Source organism: Erythrolamprus reginae, chromosome 1, assembly GCF_031021105.1.
Source record: "Erythrolamprus reginae isolate rEryReg1 chromosome 1, rEryReg1.hap1, whole genome shotgun sequence".
Lineage (NCBI taxonomy): Eukaryota > Metazoa > Chordata > Lepidosauria > Squamata > Dipsadidae > Erythrolamprus > Erythrolamprus reginae.
This window is the reverse complement of record NC_091950.1, coordinates 386835070-386861441: the sequence shown is the minus strand read 5'-3', so window position 1 is coordinate 386861441 and position 26372 is coordinate 386835070. Positions and strand designations below refer to the sequence as shown.

At 39.4% G+C, this 26372-nt stretch overlaps 2 long non-coding RNA genes across 2 annotated transcripts; both read left to right on the top strand.

Annotated features, from left to right (window-relative positions):
* The first annotated feature begins 6564 nt into the window (after positions 1–6564).
* On the top strand, positions 6565–13240 carry LOC139161928 (uncharacterized). Its single transcript, XR_011558183.1, has 3 exons — positions 6565–6701; positions 9257–9378; positions 13047–13240. It is a non-coding gene; the product is annotated as an uncharacterized lncRNA (long non-coding RNA).
* Positions 13241–18243: 5003 nt separating this feature from the next.
* Positions 18244–23186, top strand: LOC139161925 (uncharacterized). The gene is made up of 3 exons (XR_011558182.1): positions 18244–18389; positions 22004–22125; positions 23082–23186. It is a non-coding gene; the product is annotated as an uncharacterized lncRNA (long non-coding RNA).
* Positions 23187–26372: the final 3186 nt, after the last annotated feature.

Here is a 26372-nt window from a genome sequence, read left to right as displayed (position 1 = left end):
CAGTTCTTTTTATACTTCATTCTAAACAAGCTTGGTGTGAAACAGGGGATCCAAAAAGACCATTTTCTCTCTCTTGTCCTTTACCAATAAGAAGACGACCAGGTTGTGGCCACACAAGAAGAACTTTACATTTTATAAAGAAACATCAGCCATATGTATACATACATTGTATGATGTAGGTGTCAGAATTTAATCACTGATAAACTACTGAACTCAGAGCTGGCTTCCTCAGAAGCTAATAGTCTTTTGATAGTCATGTGACTGGATGGGAATGGTCAACTCAATGTCACTCCTGTCAAGGGGTTCTTTATGTAGCCCCTCCCCTCCCAAGCCCAGGCCTTCCTTGTCACTCCCAGCCTCAACAAATCTACAGTTCTGTAAAAATGTTCTTCACCTTAAAAAAAAATTATTATGTACATACTATAGTTGTAGTTTCATGGACCACTGAAAGGAGGAAATGGCTCACATGCTTTGCCCAAGAGTGTGATAGGCAACAAGCTTTAGGGGACTGCCAGAAGGAAGGGGGGTCCATTTATTTTCCAAAGCACCAGAAGACAAAACAAGAAGCAATGGATGGAAACTGAAAAAAAAGAGAAGCAACCTCTCTATTTCTCTCTCCCCTCCTTTTACTTTCTTTCTCTCTTTCTCATCTATCTTCCCTCCCTCCCTCCCTCCTTCCTTCCTTCCTTCCTTTCTCTATCTTCCTCTTCCTTTATTCTTTCTTTCTTTCTTTTTTCTTTCTTCTTTCTTTCTTTCTTCTTTCTTCTTTCTTTCTTTCTTTCTCTTTCTTTCTCTTTCTTTCTCTCTCTCTCCTGTCTCTCTTTCTTTCACAGAGAGAGAGAGAGAGAACACACACACATGCACTTTCTCTTTCTTCCTCTTTCTGGGTTTGTGATACTAATAAATTCAATACCCTATCTCTCAACTACCTAAAGTCTAAGGGAAGGGAAGTAGGGGACTAAACAGGGGTGGGCTACTGCCTGGATTGGGGAGGGGGATGCAGTGGGGTAGCGAAAATGGAGCTACACCCCAGAGCACCCAATTTGCACTGAAAGACATTGAAAGAAAATGCAGGGCGTCCTGTATAAGTCACGCTCACAGCGTGGTAGTAAAAATATTGGTAGCCCTTCACTGGGACTAACTTTAAAAAAGTTTACTTGGCAGTAAAGCTACTCTCTTGCAGTGGGATTTACTCTTAATAGATTGCATGCAGACAGCTTAGCTCTGCTGTTAGGTAAAGAGAGTGGAGAGATAGGGGGAGAGAGCCTTTAGAAATAAAAACACCAGAAAAGAGAAGGAGAAAGGAAAGCTCTGGATTCTCCAAACCAGAGGTCTCCAGCCATGGCAAGTATAAAGCATGGCAAAGCTGTGGAATTCTGGGAGTTGAAGTCCGCCAGCCTTAAAGTTGCCATGGTTGGAGACCCCTGTTCCAAGCCTTATCAGAGCCATTAAGGCCTCCTTGTCCTCTCCTTCCCTTCCCACACCCGGATCCTTCTCTTCCCCCCTCCCTTCCTTTTGCTTTCAGAGTGGGAGGGAAAACTAAATAGAAATTGGAAGGAGACAAGGAAAATAATGCATGCAAAATAGGAGAAAGTCAAAGCATTTTTCAGCCACTTTCTGTGTGTGTGTGGAAGGTTTAGGGGACCTATATAGGGATGGGTTCTAACTTACCTGGCTGCTGCCTTGCTTCCTCAAGATGGCTGGAAACTCGGCTTCTGCACAAGCTCAAAATAAAAATAAAATAAAATAAAATAAAATAAAATAAAATAAAATAAAATAAAATAAAATAAAATAAAATAAAATAAAATAAAATAAAATAAAATAAAATAAAATAAAATAAAATAAAATAAAATAAAATAAAATAAAATAAAATAAAATAAAATAAAATAAAATAAAATAAAATGAAATGAAATGAAATGAAATGAAATGAAATAATGAAATGAAATGAAATAAAATAAAAAAATAAAAAAATAAAAAAATAAAAAAATAAAAAGCTGAAAAAAATGGTGGCCATGCACAGCCAGAAACTCAGCTTTGGCATATGCTCAGAAAAAAAAAAATCAAAATAAAGATGGCGGTGCCCATGAATTGGCACTGACTGATCTGGTTCCATGAAATCATTGGGATGGTCTTTAGAACTGTCCCAAACTGGGAGGAACCCAAACCTGGTAGAATACACGTGAAAGGAACTGTGAGAATTTCAACTAATTCTGTGGTGAATTTGCCTTTCTAACAACCAAGGTACTGGGAGATGGGAGTTTTGGAGATAGATGGCTCTAGTTTCCTTTCAAACCTGCAGTAAAACACGTTCAGGTCATCTGCCAGTTCATTATTTCATTCAGCCTGAGAAGGTGGTTTGCCATAACCAGTGATATTTTTAAGAGTTCTCCACATGTTTGCTGGTTGATTTGTTGAGTACTGATTCTTTAGCTTTTTAGAATAGCTTCTTTTTGCTGCTCTGATCTCCCCAGTTAGTACAATTCTGGCCTGATTATACAGCATTTTATCACTTTTTATATAGGCTTCCTTTTTGGAACGATGTAGCTGTTTATGTTTAGCTGTGAACCAAGGTTTGTTGTTGCTGTATATTCTCAAGTTCCTGGTTGGTACACATAGAATAGTGTTTTTCAACCATTTTTCTTCAGGGGAACCCTTTGATGCAGTGTACGGGGGGTGGCATTCAGTTGCTGGTGTCCATAATGAGTGGGTGGGGCCGCGACTTTGATGTGGTCCACGAATAAGCATTCTGGGAGGAGGTAAAGCCAAAAGTGGAGTGGTGGTGGTGGTGGGAATGCAAGCGTTGGGTCCGTCTTTCCCCTGCTGTGTCCCCTTTTCTCTGTTTGGTATAGACACCATGTTGACCGGAGGGGAAGATGACGAGAGGCGGCTGCGGGACTAACCAGAGTGGCAGCAGGCGGTGAAGGGTACTGGAGAAGCATCTCCTCCTTCTCCTTCACTGGGGTCTCCCTCATCAGCTGATGCTTAACGGAAGCCGTCTGGCAGCTGAGGTGGAGGAGCAGCACCTTCTCTCCTCTCCAGCCAGAACAAAGAAAGAGAGACCCCCAGGGGGGCTTCCATTAACTGTCAGCTGCTGAAGGAGATCCTGGCAAAGGAGGAAGAGGAGGAAAAGGAGGCAGAGGAGGGACTGTGGAGAAATTAACTGGTGGGGGCGATGAAAGTGCAGACCTGAGGTGGAGGGGACGGCGAGGGTTGCTACTGCTGCGTCATTAAGTCACGGAATCCCTGGCCGGCTCTTGCGGAACCCTTGGGTCCCACAGAACCCTGGTTGAAAAACACTGACATAGAAGCTGACTTACGATGCTACAATGTCTGTAAATTCATCCAGGTCTGCAGAGGTATCTTCAAAAATATTCCAATGAGTGCAGTCAAAGCAAGCCTGTAGCAAACTTTGCCTTCTCAGTCCAAGTCTTCACTGATTTAATTATTGGTTTTGTGGTTTTAAGTCTTTGCCTGCAAGCAGGCACAAGGTGAATCATGCAATGATCAGTGCCCCACAGTTGCTTGTGGTAAAGACCAATAAGCACCTTTTAGTGTTGTGCAGCAATAGTCTAAAGTATTCTAGCCTCTAGTGGGACAATTGACATGCTGAAAGTATTTTGGTGGATCTTTCCTTAAGTTTGCCTTATTTAAATCTCCCAAAATTTATTTATTTACATAATTAGATTAGATTAGATTAGATTAGATTGGATTGGATTGGATTGGATTAGGTTAGGTTAGGTTAGATTAGATTAGATTAGATTAGATTAGAAAGTAATGGCCAGTGAATTGGGGTATTTGGCTTCAGCTTCCATAAACTGATCAGCTAGAGTTCTTAATGCCTTGTTTACACAGGCTTGTGGATGAATATATAGTGTAATTAGTATAAATGAAGTAAACTCTTGAGGAGAATAAAAGACAGCTAAGTATTGCATAAGTTTCCATATCTATTATTACTTCAAACACACATTAAATCTGCAAACATTGCATAAATTTTATAAGTAAGGTCTCCAAGTTTTCATCACAGAATTTTTATATTACCAGCTGTTGTTGTTATATATACATAAGCCTCCTGCCTCTCCCCACTTGATGATGGTGATGATGATGATTATGATTATTATTATTATTTATTAGATTTGTATGCCGCTCCTCCCCGAGGACTCGGAGCAGCTCACAAAAAGGAAAACAATACAATGAATATCCAATATTTAAAAACAGTTTTAAAACCCTTATAAAAAACAGTCATACAAACCAAACAAATCATGCATAAACCTCAATAGCTAAGTGGTATGCTAATTTCCCCATGCCTGGCGAGATAGGTGAGTTTTCAAAAGTTTACGAAAGGCCAGGAGAGTGGGGGCAGTCCTAATCTCCAGGGGGAGTTGATTCCAGAGGGCCAGGGCCGCCACAGAGAAGGCTCTTCCCCTGGGTCCTGCCAGACCGCATTGTTTAGTCGACAGGACCAGGAGAAGGCCAACTCTGTTGGACATAATTGGTTGCTGGGATTCGTGCCGCAGAAGGCGGTCCCGGAGGTATTCTGGTCCAATGCCATGTAGGGCTTTATAGGACATAACCAACACTTTGAATTGAGACCGGAAACTGATCGGCAGCCAGTGCAGGCCGTGGAATGTTGATGAGACATGGGCATATCTGGGAATATGACTTGATAATTCTACAATCCTGTCTGCTCTAAGTATCTGAAGCCCTGGTATATGCATACTATGGTCATCAATTTCCTCGTTTAGCCAGGATTCAATAAAACATAGGGAAGATGAGTTGTAAAAATCAGAATTGCTTGTGTTTAAAATGAGTATTTCATCCGTCTTGTTAGTAACTGAACGTAAATTGTTAAGAAAAATTGAAGGAAGTGAGATTTTTTAAAAATTGCCTTATTTCAGTGATGGCAAACCTTTTGTGTGCCGAAAGAGTGTATGTGCGGGCCATCACGCATGCGCGAGTGCCCACACCCATAATTCAATGCCTGGAGAGGGCAAAAACTGCTTCCCCTGCCCCCACCTCTAGAGCAGAGGTTCTCAACCTGGGGGTCAGAACCCTTTTGGGGGTCGAACTAACATTTCACAGGGGTCGCCTAAGACCATTGGAAAAGACAAATTTTCCATGGTGTTAGGAAATTAAGCTTCTATTCTGGCACCTTGGAACATATTTTTACAATCCGACCAATCAGTGGCCCCTGACCTTCCTGCCAATCAGCTTAAAGGTCTGTTGGGAGAATTGGCACTAGACCTATGGTTGGGGGTCACCACGACTTGATGAACTGTATTAAGGGGTCCTGGCAGTGGAAAGGTGAAGAACCACTGCTCTAGAGGCTGGAAACAGACTGTTTCTCAACTTCTGGTGGGCTCAGTAGGCTCGCGTTTCGCCTTCCCCAGGCTCCAAAGGTTCCCTGGAGCCAGGGAAGAATAAAACTGCACTCCCCATTCCTCCAGCAGTTTCCTCCTAGAGCCTCTGGGAGAGCCAAAAATCAGCTTGCTGGCACACACATGCACATTGGAGCTGAGCTAGGACAACGGCTCGCGTGCCAGCAGACCGGGCTCCGCGTGCCACCTGTGGCACTTGTGCCATAGGTTCACCATCACTGCCTTATTCCTTATTATTATTACTTTATTATTGTTGTTTATTAGATTTGTATGCCGCCCATCTCCGGAGACTCGGAGAGGCTCACAACAGCAAAACACAGTACAAATCCAATGATTAAAAAAAAAAATTAAAAACCCTTAATATAAAAAGTCGTCATACATCCCAGACAAACCATACATAAAACGGAACGGCCCAGGGGAATCAATTTCCCCATGCCTGATGGCAAAGGTGGGTTTTAAGGAGTTTGTGAAAGGCAAGGAGGGTGGGGGCAATCCTGATCTCCAGGGGGAGTTGATTCCAGAGGGTCAGGGCCACCACAGAGAAGACTCTTCCCCTGGGTCCCACTAGACGACATTGTTTTGTCGACGGGACCCGGAGAAGTCTGACTCTGTGGGACCTAATCAGTCACTGGGATTAGTCTATTCTTTATAGTTTCCCAGGAGTTTTCTACAATTTGTGCTCTCCCAAAAATATAGGTGACTCCATAAATGAGTTTTCATATTTAACAATCAAAAGACAGCTAAGTATTGCATAAGTTTCCATATCTGTTATTACTTCAAACACACTTATCAAATCGGCAAACATTGCATAAATTTTAACACTAATAATAGCTCCATTCCTGTATAATTATAATCGGATCTGTCAACTGAATGAATTGCTTTGCATTTCATTGCAGCAAACTTTGTGGCTCTTTAGCAAATTTGCAAGCAACGAATTTGAAGTTTTATCAATATGCATGTGATGAAAACCATAAGTTTGCACATGTTGCAAGAAATCTCCAGTGAATAGAATGGGGTGCAATGAGTTTGATAAAAAGGATGGGGAAGAAGTGACATTTCAAAAGGTGAGTAAGAGGAAGTAAAACATTTACAATGTTTGCCATATCAATGATGCCATATCAATGATCAATGATCTTCCATTTCCACATTCGCGTGATATCATAAGGGGTTATAAATAGAGAGAGATCCACTGGGCTTTTTGTAGAGTCCTAGCTTTTCTTCAGTTCAGCTTCTTTGAACTAGCTGGAAAGATTTCAGAGGCAACTTCAGTCATGAAGTTTCTTATCCTCACCTTTGCTTTGCTGCTTCTTTTCTATGTAGCTTCAGGTAAGAAGGGGTTGAGTAAACTGGGGAAGGGGGGAATAGAAGCATAATGTGAAAAAAGGGAACGCAGGAAAGATTTTTTTAAAAAATTATTCCCACTTTTGAGGATAATTTACAATTTGAATAACATACGGCTGCTTTCACTGCATTTAAAGACAACTCCAAAGAACAGATAGACAGCTCTAGACAAGTGTTTTAATCAGGTCAGATGTTCTTCTCTATCAATCGTTCTGCTAAGGAACCCTCTTAGCTACTAAGCTCAGAATTTTATTGATGGTTAGATGATAAAAGAATTAATACAATGGTGTTGATTATGTGGAAATGCATTTGTAAAATCCATTAGACTGTACAGTAGAGTCTCAGTTCTCCAACATAAACGGGCAGACTGATAGTCGGATAGCCGAAATGTCGGATAATCCAGACTCTACTGTACTGATTCTGTCCCTGGTTCTCTCTCTCTCTCTCAGCCACTTCTGTCCCCATCTTTCTCTCTCTTCCCTCTCTCTCTCTCTGTGTCTCACCCGCTTCTGTCCCTGGCTCTCTCTCTCTCTAGCTTGCCGGCTTCTGTTCCTGTCTCTCTCTCTTTTTCTCTCTCTCTAGATCACCTGCTTCTGTCCCCATCTCTCCCTCTCTCTTTAGCTCACCCGCTTCTGTCCCTGTCTCTCTCTCTCTCTCTCTCTCTCTCTAGCTCACACTTTTCTGTCCCCATCTCTCTCTCTCTCTAGCTCACACTTTTCTGTCCCCATCTCTCTCTCTCTCTCTAGCTTGCCTGCTTCTGTCCCTCTCTCTCTCTCTTCTCTCTCTCTCTCTCTTTCTCTAGCCTGCCCACTTCTGTCCCCATCTCTCTCTCTCTAGCTCACCCGCTTTTGTCTCCAGCTTTCTTCTCTCTCTCGGCTGCTTCTGTCCCCATCTCTCTCTCTTCTTTCTCTCTCTCTCTCTCTAGCCTGCCCGCTTCTGTCCCCAGCTCTCTCTCTCTCTAGCTCACCCACTTCTGTTTCCAGCTCTCCTCTCTCTCTCGGCCGCTTCTGTCCCCGTTTCTCTCTCGCTTCTCTCTCTCTCTCTCTCACTCTCTCTAGCCTGCCCGCTTCTGTCCCCATCTCTCTCTCTTCTCTCTCTCGATCTCTCTCTCTAGCTCACCCGCTTCTGTCCCCATCTCTATCTCTCTCTCTCTAGCTTGCCTGCTTCTGTCCCCGGCTCTCTCTGTCTTTCTGGCTTGCCGACTTCTGTCCCCAGGTCTCTCTCTCTCACTTCCCTCCTCCCAACTTGCTTCCCCATTGTGGCTGTCATGTTTGCAGGCATGTCTGGGTGTGTGTGTGTGCAGAAATGCCTACAGCCACACCCCCAAGCAGCCATGACGTCAGATAATCCAGAGTGTTGGATTACCGAAGGCTGGATAACCGAGACTCTACTGTACCAAAATGAATCAGTGTTCACTACTGGCAAATGCTTGGACAGATCCCTGTAATTTTTTGGGCCAAGATTTGGAAGTGGTTTACCACTTCCTCTTTCCTATGGTTGAGAGGGAATAAATGATATAGGATCAGCCAGTTGTTTTGCGCCAAACACAGATCTAGGGTTTAGGATCTCCAGATTTCTAACCTGGCATTTAAATAACCATAGTGGGTTTCCTTGGTCTATCTATTGACCTTATTTTTTTTATTGCAGGAAGATATGATTATTCTTTTCAAAGAGTATTGTTGGGGATGTTAGGAAGGAATTATTCCCAAGAAAAGTCAAAATGATAAGCAAAATCAAGTGACCAATAGACTGTCTTCCTTTTTATGGGAGTTGTCCATGCTGTCAAGTCCCATCCCCCTCCACATATCATGATAGAACAGAACAGAATCCTTTCTTTGGCAAAGTGTGACAAAGGAATTTGTCTCCTGTACAGAAGCTCTTTAGTGTACATTCAAAACAACAGCATAATAACCATCATAATAGTGGTACCAATAAAAGAAGGTAGTAGAAAAGTTGGGAAGAGTGACACTAATACAACCATGGCACATGGGTAATTATACCTAGACATATGAAAGCACAGTGAGAATAAAGTGTTCAGCAGAGTGATGGCAACCGGGGAAAAAACTGTCTCTGAGTCTAGTTATTTTGACAATGCCCTACAGTGTCACCTCAAGGGGAGGAGTTGAAAAGTTTAAGGCCAGAATGTGAGAGGTCTGTATATATTTTCACAAAGATGTTTTCCCCCCCCCTGTGTTTAGAGAGAAGTGTGTTTTACACAACAAGTTACATGTTGCTCTAGGGCAGCTGATTTTCTTGTTGCTGGTTCACAATGCTGTTTGTGTCTATAACGAATTGCCTGGTACTTCCCAAGAATGTATTGATACATTTCCATGTCCCTTCTTTCTCTCAGCTTCCCTTCCCTTCCAGTTCTCTTTCATGCTGTCCTTGATCAATATCTTTAAGTTCAAAACGTAAGAGTTGGTCAGTTAGTGAAGTCAATAAAATAAACTTTCTTCTCACCTTCCATTGATTTATTGAAGGAGAAATATAGCATTGTTTGGATGAAAACTGCTCACTCAAATATTTTTTCACAAATCTAGGGCAATTATTTGAATGTATGAAGGATGCTGGTTTCTGTCAGACTGGTCTTCACAAACTGTGCGAGTATGGAACTCTCCCCTACAACTGTGGCATTAATGCTATCTGCTGCAGGCGTTTTCCGGTGAGATCCATTGCTTTCTTAGTTATGTGATGAGAAATATTTTATTTATTTTATTTATTTATTTATTTTGTCCAATACACAATGAGGGTTTTAGTGAGTATATATCAATATACACATAGTAAAATACATGATGAAGGTTATAGAGGAGATACTCATAGTAAAATATATCTAAAAAAGGCGAAAAGAAGATATAGGAATAGAATATATAGGAATAGAATATATAGAATATATAGAATATAGTAACAGAATATATATATATATATATATATATATATATACATACATACATACATACATACATACATACATATGTAGATTGTTCTGAGTTCGGGTTTTGCCCTGTGTAATATTTTGCATGTCTATGCGACGTTTCGGTGAAATCACATTCACCATCATCAGGCTGAAGTTCCAAGCTTGTGATTTCACCGAAACATCGCATAGACATGCAAAATATTACACAGGGCAAAACCCGAACTCAGAACAATCTACATACATATACCCGTGAAAATTTACGAAAACAAATACATACATATACACATACATATACATATACACATACATACATGCATACATACATACATACATACATACATACACATATACATACATGCATATATACATATGTATATATATATATACACACACACATATACATATATAGGAATAGAGTATATCATATATATGGGCATAGCATCTTTCTGCTGCAAAACTCTACATAAGCATTAGATGTTTGCAAGAGAATAAGAGTTTACTCAATTTTCTACCACTAATTCATCATCTGCATCTTTACAGTTCAGATCTGGTAAACTCAGTTGAGAAGCCCCATCCGCAGTGTAAGAGAAAGGATCTTTTAAAAACATGTCAATTTTCTTGATTTAATATGTCCTTACATGAACCATGAAAACTTTTTCAGATGATCCAAATATGGTGGCAAGTGAAATGAGGCAGAAAGTAGAATAAAGTCTTTTTATTAATTAATCTTTCCCTCTTTTGGAATAGCCATTTTGGACATTCTTAGCATTAAAGCATACATTGGAAGTGAAGATTATAGCTATCACACATTTATCAAGCCAGTCTTGCTATTTCAATGCTATTAAACATTGTCCTGTTTAAAGTCTGCTATCTTCTTTGCATCGTCCTCATCGATAGGATCCAGGGCTGTTATATCTGGTGGGTTCATTACCATATCCCAGAGTCCTTCACAGCATAACAACATACTGCATTCTGTAGACCAGGTAGCATGATTTGTTCCATCCAACTTGGTAATTGAGAACAATTTACTTGACTGTAGTTGTGCCATTATTTATACAAGAATACAACCCAATATTGAAACAACATCTCATTGGAAATATTACACTGGAAATATCCACACACTAAGGACCTCACACTGGTCCCATAACCAATGTTAGAGGTTGAGGAGTAAGCTGTATTACTCCTGTGCAACGGAAAACGTGGTGGTAAAGGATATTTAGCTAATATTTTGCAGAGATATGAATATTATTTCAAATAACCGGGCCACATACATTAAATGTATGAATATTATTTACATTAGGCAAATATCGTAGTCAGTAACAATCCTAGTTGTTCACAAATACAACAATCAATATTCTCAATATATATACAATGCAAGCCTTACTCAAAGCATATACAGGCCAACATTTGAACACATAGTCCTTACTACACATAGTAGTCCTTACAATGGAACAGTCATATAGTCAAAGCAGCATAGAATCAGAGAGATATTTGGGAGAGTCTCAAAGCTCTAGGCTACGAGAAAGAGAGATGCTGCTGACTCTCTCTTATATTATTATTATTATTATTATTATTATTATTATTATTAATAATTGGATTTGTATGCCGCCCCTCTCCGTAGACTCGGGGCTGCTAACAACAGTAATGAAAACAGCATATAACAATCCAATATTAAAACAGTTAAAGACCCTTATTATAAAACCAAACATACATACAGACATACCATGCATAAAATTGTAAAGGCCTAGGGGGAAAGAGTATCTCAGTTCTCCCATGCCTGGTTGCAGAGGTGGGTTTTAAGTAGCTTACGAAAGGCAAGGAGTGTGGGGGCAATTCTAATCTCTGGGGGGAATTGGTTCCAGAGGGTCGGGGCCGCCACAGAGAAGGCTCTTCCCCTGGGTCCCGCCAAGCAACATTGTTTAGTTTACAGGACCCGGAGAAGACCAACTCTGTGGGACTTAACTGGTCGCTGGGATTCGTGCAGCAGAATGCGGTCCCTGAGATAATCTGGTCCGGTGCCATGAAGGGCTTTATAGGTCATAACCAACACTTTGAATTGTGACCGGAAACTGATCGGCAACCAATGCACACTGCGGAGTGTTGGTGTAACATGGGCATATTTGGGAAAGCCCATGATTGCTGCATTCTGCACAACCTGAAGTTTCCGAACACTTTTCAAAGGTAGCCCCATGTAGAGAGCATTACAGTAGTCGAGCCTCGAGGTGATGAGGGCATGAGTGACTGTGAGCTAATTGCAACACCAGCTCTTAAAGCAGTAGTGTGCTAATCCTTTTAGCCATACATTGCTCGCTTAATAAGTTATATATTGGAAAACCCAACTAGTTATACACACAGTACTAACATGTTACGCTTCATGTGAGCTGATCCCCTAAAATCATTCCCTATATGTGTATTGTGTATTTGTATATTTTTGAGAATAGGCAACAAATTTTTTGACAAAATTGAAAAAATTGAACGGGTCCGAAGATGGGCTACAAGAATGGTGGAAGGTCTTAAGCATAAAACGTATCAGGAAAGACTTAATGAACTCAATCTGTATAGTCTGGAGGACAGAAGGAAAAGGGGGGACATGATCGAAACATTTAAATATGTTAAAGGGTTAAATAAGGTCCAGGAGGGAAGTGTTTTTAATAGGAAAGTGAACACAAGAACAAGGGGACACAATCTGAAGTTAGTTGGGGGAAAGATCAAAAGCAACATGAGAAAATATTATTTTACTGAAAGAGTAGTAGATCCTTGGAACAAACTTCCAGCAGACGTGGTAGATAAATCCACAGTAACTGAATTTAAACATGCCTGGGATAAACCTATGTCCATCCTAAGATAAAATACAGAAAATAGTATAAGGGCAGACTAGATGGACCATGCGGTCTTTTTCTGTCGTCAAACTTCTACGTTTCTATGTTTCTATAATTTCATTTTTAATTTGTGCCCACAGAAGAAAATGACAGTAGTTATTTAAAATCTGTGAACATCTAAAAGGAAATAAAACTATAATCATAAACCAATAGGGGTTCATTAAAAACAGATCCTACCAAACAAATATTATTTCATTCAAAGTGACTAAATTAGTGTATTAGTGAGGTTATTTTTTTTCCAGCTCACATTTCATCTTCATTCAGGTGAAAGTGCTTTTGATCTGTGAAAAAAAATTGGAGGTGAATGAGGTGTAGTTTAGAATATGCTGGGAATGACTTGTTAACTGAAGAGAAGTGGCATAGCTGGGGTCCATGTATAAACATGGAGGAACTGAGCAATAGAAACAATAAGAATTAACTAACAAGATTCATTATCAAATCTTAAACTGTGCCCCCCCCCCCATCTGTCTATACATCTATCCATTGTTTTGGACAAGACAAAGTCATATCAGTAATAAAATTTTCTGTTTTTTTCAGAAGTGAAACCATCAAGGACAATCTCCAGTGAAGGCCTGGGAGGTTATTGCCATGCTCCCTAACAAGAACCTTGCCTCTCTAGTGTGAAATATTCAGCAATTGTGATATTAATGGAAGATGTTGCAAACTGCTACATAACAACAAGCAGTGAAACAACATTGTAATTAAAGAATTTAATAAATTTGGATCAAATATTTGAATTTTGGATCTCCTTCTGAAAGCGCCTGCTGCAAATGGTGATCTGAATTTGATTACTGGGTTTGGAAAGAATTCTGAAAGGCCACATTGTTATTATTACGAAATGATGACTTATGCATCCATAAGCTTTCATATGTTTATGAGTTCATGAGAATGCGTTCATTTCATCTCCAACTTAAGCATGAAGAAGCTTAAACCTTTCCTTAGCTAGTCCGATGGTTTCCCCATTCAATAGGCAACAAGACCTATTACTGCTGTGGGTATTATCTTGACCAGTTTCTCATGGCATGGCAACAGATTTTTGCTGATAATTTCCTGTTGGTCAGTGTTTGGTGTGTTGCACTTTAACTTGAGTGTAAGTTAGCGCCTTAAGTTACAATCCAGTTGAGCCACCATAGGTTAAATTGTTTCTATGAATGCATACAGTGTATAATGCATGGAGTTTCTAATGCAATAGCCATCCTGAGTTCAATGAGTGATTTCCATAAGCTCTCCCAATAAGAAGCTCTTCAGCTCTTTTTGTACTTCATTCTAAATAAGCTTGATATGAAATGGGGGATCTAAAAAGACCGTTTTCACCCTCTTGTCCTTTACCAATAAGAAGATGACCAGATTATGGGCACACAAAAAGAACTTTATAGTTCATAAAGAAACATCAGTCACATGTATACATACCTTGTATGATATAGGTGTCAGAATTTAATCACTGATAAACTACTGAACTCAGAGCCGGCCTGCTCAGAAGCGAATAGTCTATTAACCCACTCCCTTCACAACACAGTCTCCTTAAGGTGAAATACACGTGAAAGGAACTGTGAGAATTTCAACTCATTTTCTGCTGAATTTGTCTTTCTAACAACCGAGGTCCTGTCCAGCTATAGAGGTTTTCATAGTCATCTCAACATGGCTCTTCGGAGAGGGGCGGCATACAAATCTAATAAATTGAATTGAATTGAATCTTTCCTAGATCCAGTTTCTTTCTTTTCTTGAGTCTTCTTGACTTTTCAAAACTTTTCAAAACTTGATCCAGGGGTGACATTCAAATTTCCCCCCTGTGGACGAGGCTTGATGAGTCTGGCCAAGCCAAGCCAAGCCAGGCCATGCCCACAGAACCAATGGAGAAATTCAGCCAAGTCTTCTAGCATTCAACCAGGCTGCTTCTTGCTGCCTTCTCCTATTTGCTTTGTGTGTCCAAGACGGCTGAATCAATCTTAAATTGCAAAGAAAACTGTGTAGGTGTTTTTTTTTAATAAAAGGATTATATCTACAGTGGGATTAATGTGTTTCCAATTCATAAATTTAATACACTAATATTTATTTTAGGCACACCTATGAAAAAGAAAATAAACCCTGGGTCTATAAGGATGGAGCTTGGAAAATTCCCAGGAAATACAAATATATTTAGAATAGAATAGAATAGAATAGAATAGAACAGCAGAGAATAGAGCAGAGCAGAGCAGAATAAAATAGATGAGAATTTTTATTGGCCAAGTGTGATTGGGCACACAAGGAATTTGTCTTGGTGCATATGCTCTCAATGTACATAAAAGAACAGATAGGTTCATCAAGCATCATAAGATGCAACAGGTAATGATATGCTAGGTAGAAATAAACAATCAGATCATATTAGGAACCAGTCAATACAAGCCAAAAAGTTACAGTCATACAGTCATTTGTGGGAGGAGATGGTGACAACAAAAATATAAACAATCGTACAAATCCAAATAGATTCAATAAATTTAAATATTTAAAATAGTTTTAAAAAGAACCCCACTATATTAACAAGCACACACACAAACATACCATACATAAATTGTACGTGGCCGGGGGAGGTGTTTCAGTTCCCCCATGCCTGACGACAAAGGTGGGTTTTAAGAACTTTACGGAAGGCAGGGAGAGTAGAGGCAGTTCTAATCTCCGGGGGGAGTTGGTTCCAGAGAGCCGGGGCCGCCACAGAGAAGGCTCTTCCCCTGGGGCCCGCCAACCGACATTGTTTAGTTGACGGGACCCGGAGAAGGCCCACTCTGTGGGACCTAATCGGTCGCTGGGATTCGTGCGGCAGAAGGCGGTCTCGGAGATATTCTGGTCCGATGCCATGAAGGGCTTTAAAGGTCATAACCAACACGGGAACGATGAGAAATTTAATGAGAAGATTAATGAGTGCAGACTTAGTAAATAGATTGACAGTGTTGAGGGAAATATTTGTTTAGCAGAGTGATGGCATTCAATTGTTCTGGTGTGCAGTGCTCTATAGTGTCATTTTGAGGGTAAGAGCTGAAGCAGTTTGGGTCCTGATGTGAGGTGTCTGTAAATATTTTCACAACCCTCTTTTTGTTTTCTGCAGTATACATTTCCTTCTGTGGGCATGGCTTGGTGGGTATGGCCAGGCCAAGCCAAGCCTGCAGAAGCAACAGAAAATGGTTCTTAAGAAGAGGCAAAAAAATATTGAACACCCAGTTCTTATCTAGAAAAGTTCTTAATTAGAGGCGTTCTTAAGTAGCGGTATCACTGTACTTGTTTCAGTGTAGGTGTTTGTAATTGCTTAGGCAGTTATAAGACAGAAGGAGGGACTCACAGAACACTGTGTGTTTAAGGCAACTCTATATGATAGTTTTTCATGTTCAAAGAAGACACTTTGTTGTGCATGTTTTCTTTTAACACAGAGATGGCTCTGGAGTCCCAGTCTAGCCCAGCAGTCTAGCAGTCCAACTTCTCATGTTTGTTCTGTGTGTATGAGTCAAAGAAGGAGGAGAAAAGGAGTGAGTGGGAGGGGAGGGGCAGGGCCAGCCATTGGTGCATTTTACCAGTTTTCTGAACTGCATATAATTGCTGCCACTGGTTCTATAGAACCTGTCTGAACCTGCTGAACTTCACCCCTGCCTTGATCCTTTTCGAATTGTTTCACTAGTCAATTTAATGATAATGAAGCTGAGCCTTTCCTTTCTGAGTCTACAGAGAGGGGCAGCATACAAATCAAATAAATTATTATTATTATTATTATTATTATTATTATTATTATTATTATTATTATTTTCTCTGTTGGCCAAGTATTGCCCTCCAATATTCCATGATATAGGAGAGACTACAGGACAGGGGACAGAAGGCACTCTAGTGCACTTATGTACGCCCCTTACTGACCTCTTAGGAATCTGGAGAGGTCATACGTGGATAGTCTAAGGGTAAAATGTTGGGGGTTAGGGGATGATACTATAGAGTCCGGTAATGAGTTCCACGCTTTGACAATCCAATTACTAAAGTCATATTTTTTACAGTCAAGTTTGGAGGGGTTAATATTAAGCTTGAATCTGTTGTGTGCTCTTGTGTTGTTGTGGTTGAAGCTGAAGTAGTCTTTGACAGGCAGGACATTGCAGCATATGATCTTGTGGGCAATACTTAGATCATGTTTAAGGCGTCGTAGTTTTAAGCTTTCAAGACCCAGGATTGTAAGTCTAGTTTCGTAGGGTATTCTGTTTCGAGTGGAGGAATGAAGGGTTCTTCTTGAGAAGTGTTTTTGAACATTTTCGAAGATGTTAATGTCTGAAATGCGATATGGGTTCCAAACAGATGAGCTATATTCAAGGATGGGTCTGGTGAAAGTTTTGTAAGCTCTGGTAAGTAGTGTGAGATTTCCAGAGCAGAAGCTACATAGGATTAGATTAACAACTCTTGAGGCCTTCTTAGCAATGTTGCAGTGGGCTGTGGCACTTAGATCTTTAGTTATTAGTATTCCAAGATCCTTGACCAAGTGGGGATTATCTGTGATAATTTGTTTATTAAGTTTGTATTTGAAGTTCTGGTTCTTTTTGCCGATGTGTAGGACAGAGCATTTCCTGGTTGAGATTTGGAATTGCCATGTGTTGGACCTGTCAAAAACTGAGTCTAGGTCTTTTTGTAGAGTAGTTGTGTTATCAGTGGTGTTGAAGAGTGTTACATCATCTGCAAATAGAACATAGAATAGATTGCTTGTGATGAGATTGCAAAGGTCATTGATGTAGAGAATGAAGAGCGTAGGTCCCAGTACGCTACCTTGGGGGACATAGCTTTTAACAGGGACGGGTGTGGATATAGAGCTTCCTATTTTGACCACTTGTTGCCTGTTAGACAGAAATGCAGTAATCCAGCTATGGAGGGATCCTGAGATGCCATAGTATTTGAGTTTTTGAAGTAGTTTGTCATGGACCACTGAATCAAAGACTTTGGAGAAGTCAATATAAATTGCATCTACAGATTTTCCTTGATCAAGATGAGTTGTCCATATGTTTTTGCAGTGAAGGAGCTGTAGATTGCAGGATAGTTTTTTTCTGAATCCAATTTTTTTTTTAGAGAGCAGATTATTAGTTTCTAGGTGGAGAGTAATTGATTGGTTTATAATTGATTCCATAACTTTACATGGGACGCAGCATAGTGATATTGGTCTGTAGTTATCGACAAGAGAGGGGTCTCCTTTTTTGAAGATGGGGATGACCATTGCTTTCAACCATATCTTAGGAAGTGTACTGGTACTGAAGGATTTTTCAAAAATTATGCTTAGTGGTTGGATTTCTATGCCACCCCTCTCTGAGAATTCGGGGCGGCTCACAACATATAATAAACAATATACAATATATTGGATACAATTAATTAATTAAAACTCTAAGACCCAAAAAACCCCATAAAAAACAACCATTCCATTCGCTCAACATTCTCTCAACACATTCATTGGCCAGGGGTCAAGAATCTAATGGCCCCAAGCCTGGAGGCATAAATGAGTCTTATGAGTCTTTTGTACCTCTGATCTGCTCATCTGCCCTGTTAACAGCAAGAAATACTATAATTGAGCAAAACTACAAATTTCATCCAGGACCAGAAGTATCCAGGAAACACAACTGGGACAAAGGAGGGTAGGGGGAGTTTTAAAGAAGAGTAACAGGAAATGCATGTTTGCAATGTTTGCCACATCAATGATCTTTACACTACATTTCCACTTTCTTATCACACCATAACTTGTTATAAATAGACAGATCTGCTTGGCTTTTTGTGGAGTATTCCTAACTCTTCAGTTCTGCTTCTTTGAACTAGCTGGAGAGATTTCAGAGGCAACTTCAGTCATGAGGTTTCTTTTTCTAACATTTGCATTGCTTCTTCTTCTTTTCTCTGTTTCTTCAGGTAAGAAGGGGCTGAGTAAACCTGGGGTAATAGAAACAGAAAGGGAGAAAAAGAAAGCCTGGTAGAAATTGGTGGGTTTTTTTTAAATCATCCCCACTTTTTGAGGAAAATCCATGATTTGAATCACACACAGCTGGTTTCATTCAGAGATGAATTTGAAGAACAAATGAACAGCCCTGGAATTTAGATAAGTGCTTTAATCAAACCAGCTGTTCTTCTTCGTCAGTGTTTCTGCTAATGTACTTTCTCAGTTACTAGGGTCCAGTTGATGGATAAATTAATATAATAGTATATTTATTATGTGGAACTGGACTTGTGCAACATATTAGACCATGGTAAAATGGTACACACTAGGGTGTCTAAAACAATTCTTCATGTCTTGTATAAAGTTAACCTTATTTCTTTATCTACTATACCTTTGAGTTAATGTTGATTCCTGATGACTGTGAGAAGAAATCCATGCAGTTTTCTTGGCAAGAATTTGGAAGTGTTATTATTGCCTTTTTCCTAAGGCTGAGGGAAAGTGATTGGCCCAAGGTCAACCAGATGGCTTTCTACCTAAGCCTAGAAATCAGAGTCACTCACTTTCTCGCCTGGTACCTTAATCATTGGCTCTCATTGATCTATTTGCTAACCTTATTTATTTTGTTGCAAGATGTTAAGTGAATACAATGATTATTCTTTTTTAACAGAGCTGCTAGGGGTTGTGGGAGGGGAGTGCTCTGTGGGAGGAAGCATGAAGTGCCACCAAAATCTCCCGGGTAGACAGCTCCATTGACCCTGGACTTAATGAAGCACAGTGGACCAACACCAGCAGATGACATGGCTCCACAAATCAACACAGACTGTGGAAACTTCACACTGGACTTCAAGCATCTTGCAGTGTGAGCCTTTCCAATGTTCCTCCATACTCTTGGTCCTTGGTTTCCAAATGAGGTGCAAAAGTTTCCACAGCCTGTGGAAGAGCCGAATAATCATCACAATGATTATTGTGCAAAATGCAGCAGCACGTGCAATTATGGGTGTACCTAGGTACGCCCATATTATTCCATCTCTACATGAGCTGCATTGGTTGCCAATTGGTCTCCAAATGCAATTCATGGTGTTGGTTAATGCCTTTAAATGGCTCAGGGCCAGACTATTTATGGGACCGCCTCCTCCCTCCTCCCTCGCTGCGGCCAGTAAGGGCCCACTGAGTCGGCCTTCTTCCGGTCCTGTTTGCCAAACAATGTTGGTTGGTGGGATCTCGGGGAAGAGCCTTCTCTGTGGCGGTTCCGACCCTGTAGAGCGTATTATCTCCTCTCTACCAGTCTTCTGGAAAGCTGCCAAAACCTGGCTTTTCCAGCAGGCCTGGAATTAAGATTGATTGTTAGTATGCATGTTTTTTTTACAATATATGTGATTTTATTGGTGTTTTTTACTGCTTTTTTACTGTATTGTATTTATAACTTTAGTTAGCCACTCAGAGTCCATTTGGAGTTGAGCTGCATATAAATGCAATAAATAATAATAATAATAATAATAATAATAATAATAACAACAACAACAAATGACAGCTTGAACTATCTTGCTTTGCATGTAATGAGTCTCTCTCATATATTCTGTTTCACCTTTTAAGTTGCATTACTGAAATAAATCAACTTTTGCATGATATTATAATTTTTTGAGTTCAACCTGTACTTCATTTTCAGTATCTGAAAAAAAATACTATATATTTATTATATTTCCTTACTCTTGCAATTGCTATAGGCTTCCTTTCCATTGCTTAGCAGCCAATCTTACACATTCCTAAGTTCCTCATGTGTTTTCAGTAATGTCAGGGTCAGTATTCCATTTGGCACAAAAAGTGGAATCTCCAAACAATGTGAAAACAAAATTTCCTTCTCTACTACTGCTCATCCTTCATCTCAATAGTTCTACAAAGACCCAAGACTGTTGCTGTCTCCAAACCTGTAGGTTGAGAAAGGACCAACTAAGTATGAATTACATCAGTTGGTTTGCATGATGTTTATCTTAATCTGCTTCAGGGAGAGATAAAAATATTAATTTGGTGAGTGATTCACAAACATTAATCTGCTTCAGGGAGAGATAAAAATATTAATTTGGTGAGTGATTCACAAACATGAGAGAAAGGGTTCTTTAGGAGCTAGTGATTCAGTTCTTAAGCACCTGGTTCTTTTGAAGGCCCCTCTTGAACACCCCAAATCTCTCCAAGTCACACCTTAAAAGTATTCGGGGCCTGTCATTCTTTGCTACCGATTAATCGAACTGTAGATTGAGATAACTTCAGAAACCAACCAAACCAACCCCTCTGCAATGCCTCAAAACCAATCAGACAGAAGTTCTTTTTGGACATCTTCAGAAATGAATAAATAAATAGATTAAAAAATGCTAGACTTTCAGCATTCCACCTGGCATGAAAATGTTTTATCCTATGTTTTAGCCTTGTTTCTTTGTGGTAGAAGTCATATGTACTTAATAGGATGAAGTTGAGACTATATTGCTACAATGTCTTTCCAAATTACATCTATAGTTTCCTAAATTTTTTCAACATTAAATCAACTTATAAATTATGCATATCTCATATAAAAAAGCAAATCTTATAAAGAGCATCAAGTTTTAATTCAATCCATATACCAATCTAATGTAAATTTATTAACTTATAAAACACCTCTTAAGTTAATAAATGTAAATTTATTAACTTATAAAACACCTCATAATAATTATGTTGGTTTCTTATACATACCTATTTACCCTAATCTTATTGACACAATTGTAATAGCATAATTATTCTAATTCTAGGAGGGAAAATTAAAATTGTATCACTCATCAATCATCCATTTCCTTTTGATCTCCAACAAATCTGCCCCGAGTTTTTGGAGAAGGGTGGCATACAAATCTAATAAATAAATAAAATAAAATAAATAAATTCCATTTCTTATAAATTTTCTCTTTCCCACCTCTTCTTTTGACTTTTTCTTTTTCTTTCTATTATTGCTGTACTAATAATTCCTTTCCTTCCAGATTCCTTCCCTTCCCTTCCTTTTATATAAATTGTTTGCATAAATATGTTCTTAATTCCTCCTAATCTCGTCTCCCTATTACCTCTCTTATTTTAAAGTTGCTTCCTCTGGTACCAGTTCCCCCCCTTGCTCTTTTCATGTCACTGTTAATCCCAAGCAATATTATCCCTGCAATATTGGGGATAATGTAGCAGCATTCATGGGACAGACAAAAGGGATACATGAAGAAAATTTATAACAATGATGGTGAACCTTTTCGGCACTGAGTACTGAAAAGGTTGCATGGAACTGTCGCATATGCACACACATGCTCATTGGGGCCACGCTCTGTAAAAGCCAAATTTCCAAATGCATGCTGACAATCAGCTTGTTGTGTCATGCACACACTAGTTTTTAGCACTGTCACATGCGTGAAGGACAGACATGTGCACCAGAAATCCAGAAGACAAGCAGGCAAGCTGTGCATGCTAGGCAACATGGATTTGTGTGTCACTTTGGGCATGTGTACCATAGGTTAGCCATCATACATCTATAACCATTGTGTTTTGATGACAATTGCTCATTCAAATAATATCTTTTCCAAAAATGCAGGACAACCTCAAAACTGTAAGAAGCATGGTGGTTTCTGTCAGACTGATATTCGAAAACCTTGCAAGTATGGATATCTCTCATACTACTGTGGCATTAATGCCAAATGCTGCAAGAAAAGGCCGGTGAGATCCATTTCTTTCTTAGTTGTGATATGAGAAATATGTGGGCATAGCATTTTTCTGCTGCAAAACTCTGCATAAGCATTAATTGCTCACAAGATGATAAACATTTTCTCTATTTGTTATCAGCTATTGGTCATCTGGATTGCTATAGATCATAGTCTAATTAAGAATCCCCATTAACAATTTAAGAAAAAAGGAAACTGACTTCTTTATTATTAAGTTCTTTATTGTTATCCTTAGCTGAACCATGATAAGCTTTTCAGAGCTTCAATTTTTAAAATTATATTTATTGAGGATCTTAACATAATGTAAAAAATAAATCTAAAGAAGAAGAAAAGAAGAAAAAAAGTGCAAAAAAAATAGAATGAAAAAAATGCTAGTTACAAAATAGAATAACTTCCAATTTTCTTGTCAACGATTATTAGACAGCACTGTTTTGGGGGTTTTTTTCCAGCACTTTTCCCAACTTACATTTCCTCTTCAGTCAGCTGAAAGTACCATGCTCCTAAAAATGCTTCTGATCTGGAATTTGTTAAAACAAAGTGGAGGTGAATGTGGCTTGGTAGAATAGACTGGGAATGACTTGTTAAATAAAGGATAATGGCATGGCTGGGACCACATTATAAATGCTATGAGAGGTCCATTTCCTCAATTCCCAAATTTCTTAGAAATGTGTTTTGCCTGTAGTCTTCACTGAGATATGTAGGTAGCTGTTGTTGTGTATTGGATATTGAGCTAGTTGGGTTTTTTTTTTCTAATCAAGAGAGATTCAAAATAAACCTCAATGTGACCAGGCATAGCTTGTTACATTTTAGCAATTGGACAATAGAAGCAATAAGAAATTAAATGACTCGACTCACCATAAAATCTGAAATCCTGCTCCCTCACACTTGTCTATATGATTTGAACAAGACAAAGTCACACCAGTAATAAAATCTTCTGTTTCTTTTCTGCAGTGAAACCACCAATGACAAGAAGCTGTGAAACCCTCGGAATTTATTGCCATGTTCCCTAACAAGAATTTTGCCTTTCTAATGTGCAATATTCAGCCAATTATGATATTAATGGATGATGTTTCAAATAGCTATGTAACAGCAAGTAGGGAAACAACAGTTTAATTAAGCAATTTAATGAATTTTAATCAAACATTTGAATTATATTTTGAAAGCACCTGCTGCAAATGGTGATTTGAATCTGATTAACATGTTCTTGTGAAGTAATCAGCAATTGCATGAATCTGTCTATGAGCTGAGGAGATGGTCTTCATCCTATCTCCACTTATATCTGAAGGAATTTAAATTTCTCTTTAAGCAATCTGGTGTTTTTCCTATTAAACAGTTAATGTGTCATTGCAATTCTTGCCATGAGATTATTCTTCGCCACCTTCACAACCATACTCTTGCCCAGTATAGGATGGGGCTCTCCCCCATTTCTTGGGTACCATCTTGAAGAGCTCTTCTGCTTCAGGTTGTGGAAGTCTCTAGACCTTTCAAACGAGACTTTCCCCCTATATCTGCCACATTTTCAAACCAATCTTCCAAGAGAACTAGATCAGCCTGAAGTGCAATGGATCTGCAGTGGTATGGTACCTGAGGGCTGCAGGACACAGCTTGTGTTCTCTCTCTCTCTCTCTCTCTCTGTGTGTGCTTCACTGGAGCAATTATTCCAATGTACCCCTAGGAGGGCACGGAGCGATGCCTGGGGGTACGTGACCAGGGTTAGGCTGCTGCCCAGACCGGGGGGGGGGGGGATGCAGTGTGGTAGCAAAAATGGAGCTCCACCCCAGAGCACCCAGTTTGCACTGAAAGATGTTGAAAGAAAATGCAGAGCCACGCCCACAGTGTGGTAGTAAACATTTTGGTAGCCCTTCACTGTGTGTGACCCCAGGGAATGTGCTTTTTTGCCATAGGGAGTAGGATGCATGTCCTACCTGACACTTGTACTAGTACCTCCATCGCATTCCTCGGCATTATGCCGAGGACAGCCTGTTCTAAAAGAAAATGTCTCACAAGTTCAATCTAACTTCTTGAACTTGACTTGACTCCAACCTAGAGGTCTTGGATCATGCAAAGTCCACCAACATTGCCTTCTTAATTATTAGACGCCAGATAAGACAGAGACATATCAGCAGAATGGATGACTACCATATGCCTCTCCAGGTGCTTCATATTGCATTTAAATCTGGGAAGGGACCTCAAGATTGATCATGCAAGTGCTATGAAAACACTGTGAAAGAAACTTTTTGCCACTATAGCATTCAGTCTAGGAAACTAGAAGCTGTAGCTGCTGACAGAATCCACTGGTGAGCCTTGTGATATGAAGCCTCCACTTGTTTTTTAAAAATGTGTCGCTGAAAACTGATATAAAACCATAAACAGTGTCACAGAATCACACCTACATATACTACAACAATGGAATCCCGGTGCCCTCTTTATGCTGGACTGCTGGGCTAGACTGGGACTCCAGAGCCATCTCTGTGTTCACAGAAAACATGCACAACAAAGTGTCTTCTTTGAACATGAAAAACTGTCATATAGAGTTGTCTTAAACACACAGTGTTCTGTGAGTCCCTCCTTCTCTCTTATAACTGCCTAAGCAATTAGAAACACTTGCATTAAAACAAGTACAGTGGTACCTCTATTTAAGAATGCCTCTACTTAATAACTTTTCTAGATAAGAACTGGGTGTTCAATTTTTTTTGCCTCTTCTTAAGAACCATTTTCTACTAAAGAACCCAAGCCCAGAAAGATTTCCCAGGAAATTTGAGAATGGCACGAAGGCCCAGCCAGTTTCCTGCCATTTCCCCTTTAATTCCGGCCATCTCAGGCTTTTCTGGGCTACCAGAAGAGTCTTTCGGTGGTGCTTAAGGAGGCTTTGGCAGTCCAGAGCGAACGAAGAGAAGGAATACTTGGAGAAGGAATAAATCTCTGCCAGCACCAAGAGAAAAGAAGCGCTCCCTTCACTCTGGGCAGCGACTGTCCTCCTCCTCTTCTTCCTCCTCCTCCTCCCACCCAAATTCCAAGCTTTTTTTTCTTTCCTAATGGGTTTGCACACATTATTTGCTTTTACATTGATTCCTATGGGGAAAAAACCTGGTAGCGAATGGATTAAGTTCTTAAGTAGAGGTACCACTGTATTTGTATTCAATGAGAATGATGTATGAGTAGATACTGTAAGATTGCAGGAGATGGCTGTTGCACTTTGCTTCCTTGTAAAGAAAAATATTATTGTTCCTGAAGGCAAGAAGGAAGTTCATTTTTACTAAGGTTCTTTATAGTTTAATTTTTTTAAAAAAAAAATCCTATTTTTTCAAAATCTAATGATAAAATATTTTGAATATTTTCAACATTTAGGATTCTATTAATAATTTAAAATAATAGTTTCCCCAAGAACTTTGTTCACCATAGTATTAATGTCAAACTAATAAAGAATTAACAATGGACATGTCCCTAGCACACACAATGAAGTTTGTTTGTTTGTTTGTTTGTTTGTTTGTTTATTTATTTATTTGTTTGTTTGTTTGTTTGTTTGTTTGTTTGTTTGTTTGTTTGTTTGTTTATTTATTTATTTATTTATTTATTTATTTATTTATTTATTTATTTATTTATTTATTTATTTATTTATTTATTTATTTATTTATTTATTTATTTATTTATTTATTTATTTATTTATTTATTTATTTATTTATTTATTTATTTATTTATTTATTTATTTATTTATATGCCTCCCCTCTCTGTAGACTCGGGGCGGCTAACAACAGTGGTAAAACAACATGTAACAATCCAATTTAATAAAACAACTAAAAACCCTTATTATAAAAAACCAAACATACAGACAAACATACCATGTATAACTTGTAATGGCCTGGGGGAAAGAATAATTTAACTCCCCCATGCCTGGCGACAAAGGTGGGTCTTAAGAAGTTTGTGAAAGACAAGGAGGGTGGGGGCCGTTCTAATCTCTGGGGGGAAGCTGATTCTAGAGGGCCGGGGCCACCACAGAGAAGGCTCTTCCCCTGGGGCCCGCCAAACAACATTGTTTGGTCGACGGGACCCGGAGAAGGTCAACTCTGTGGGACCTTATCGGCTGCTGGGATTCGTGCGGTAGAAGGCGGTTCTGGATGTATTCTGGCCCAATTCCATGTAGGGCTTTAAAGGTCATTACCAACACTTTGAATTGTCACCGGAAACCGATTGGCAGCCAGTGCAGGCCGCGGAGTGTTGCAGAAACGTGGGCGAATCTAGGAA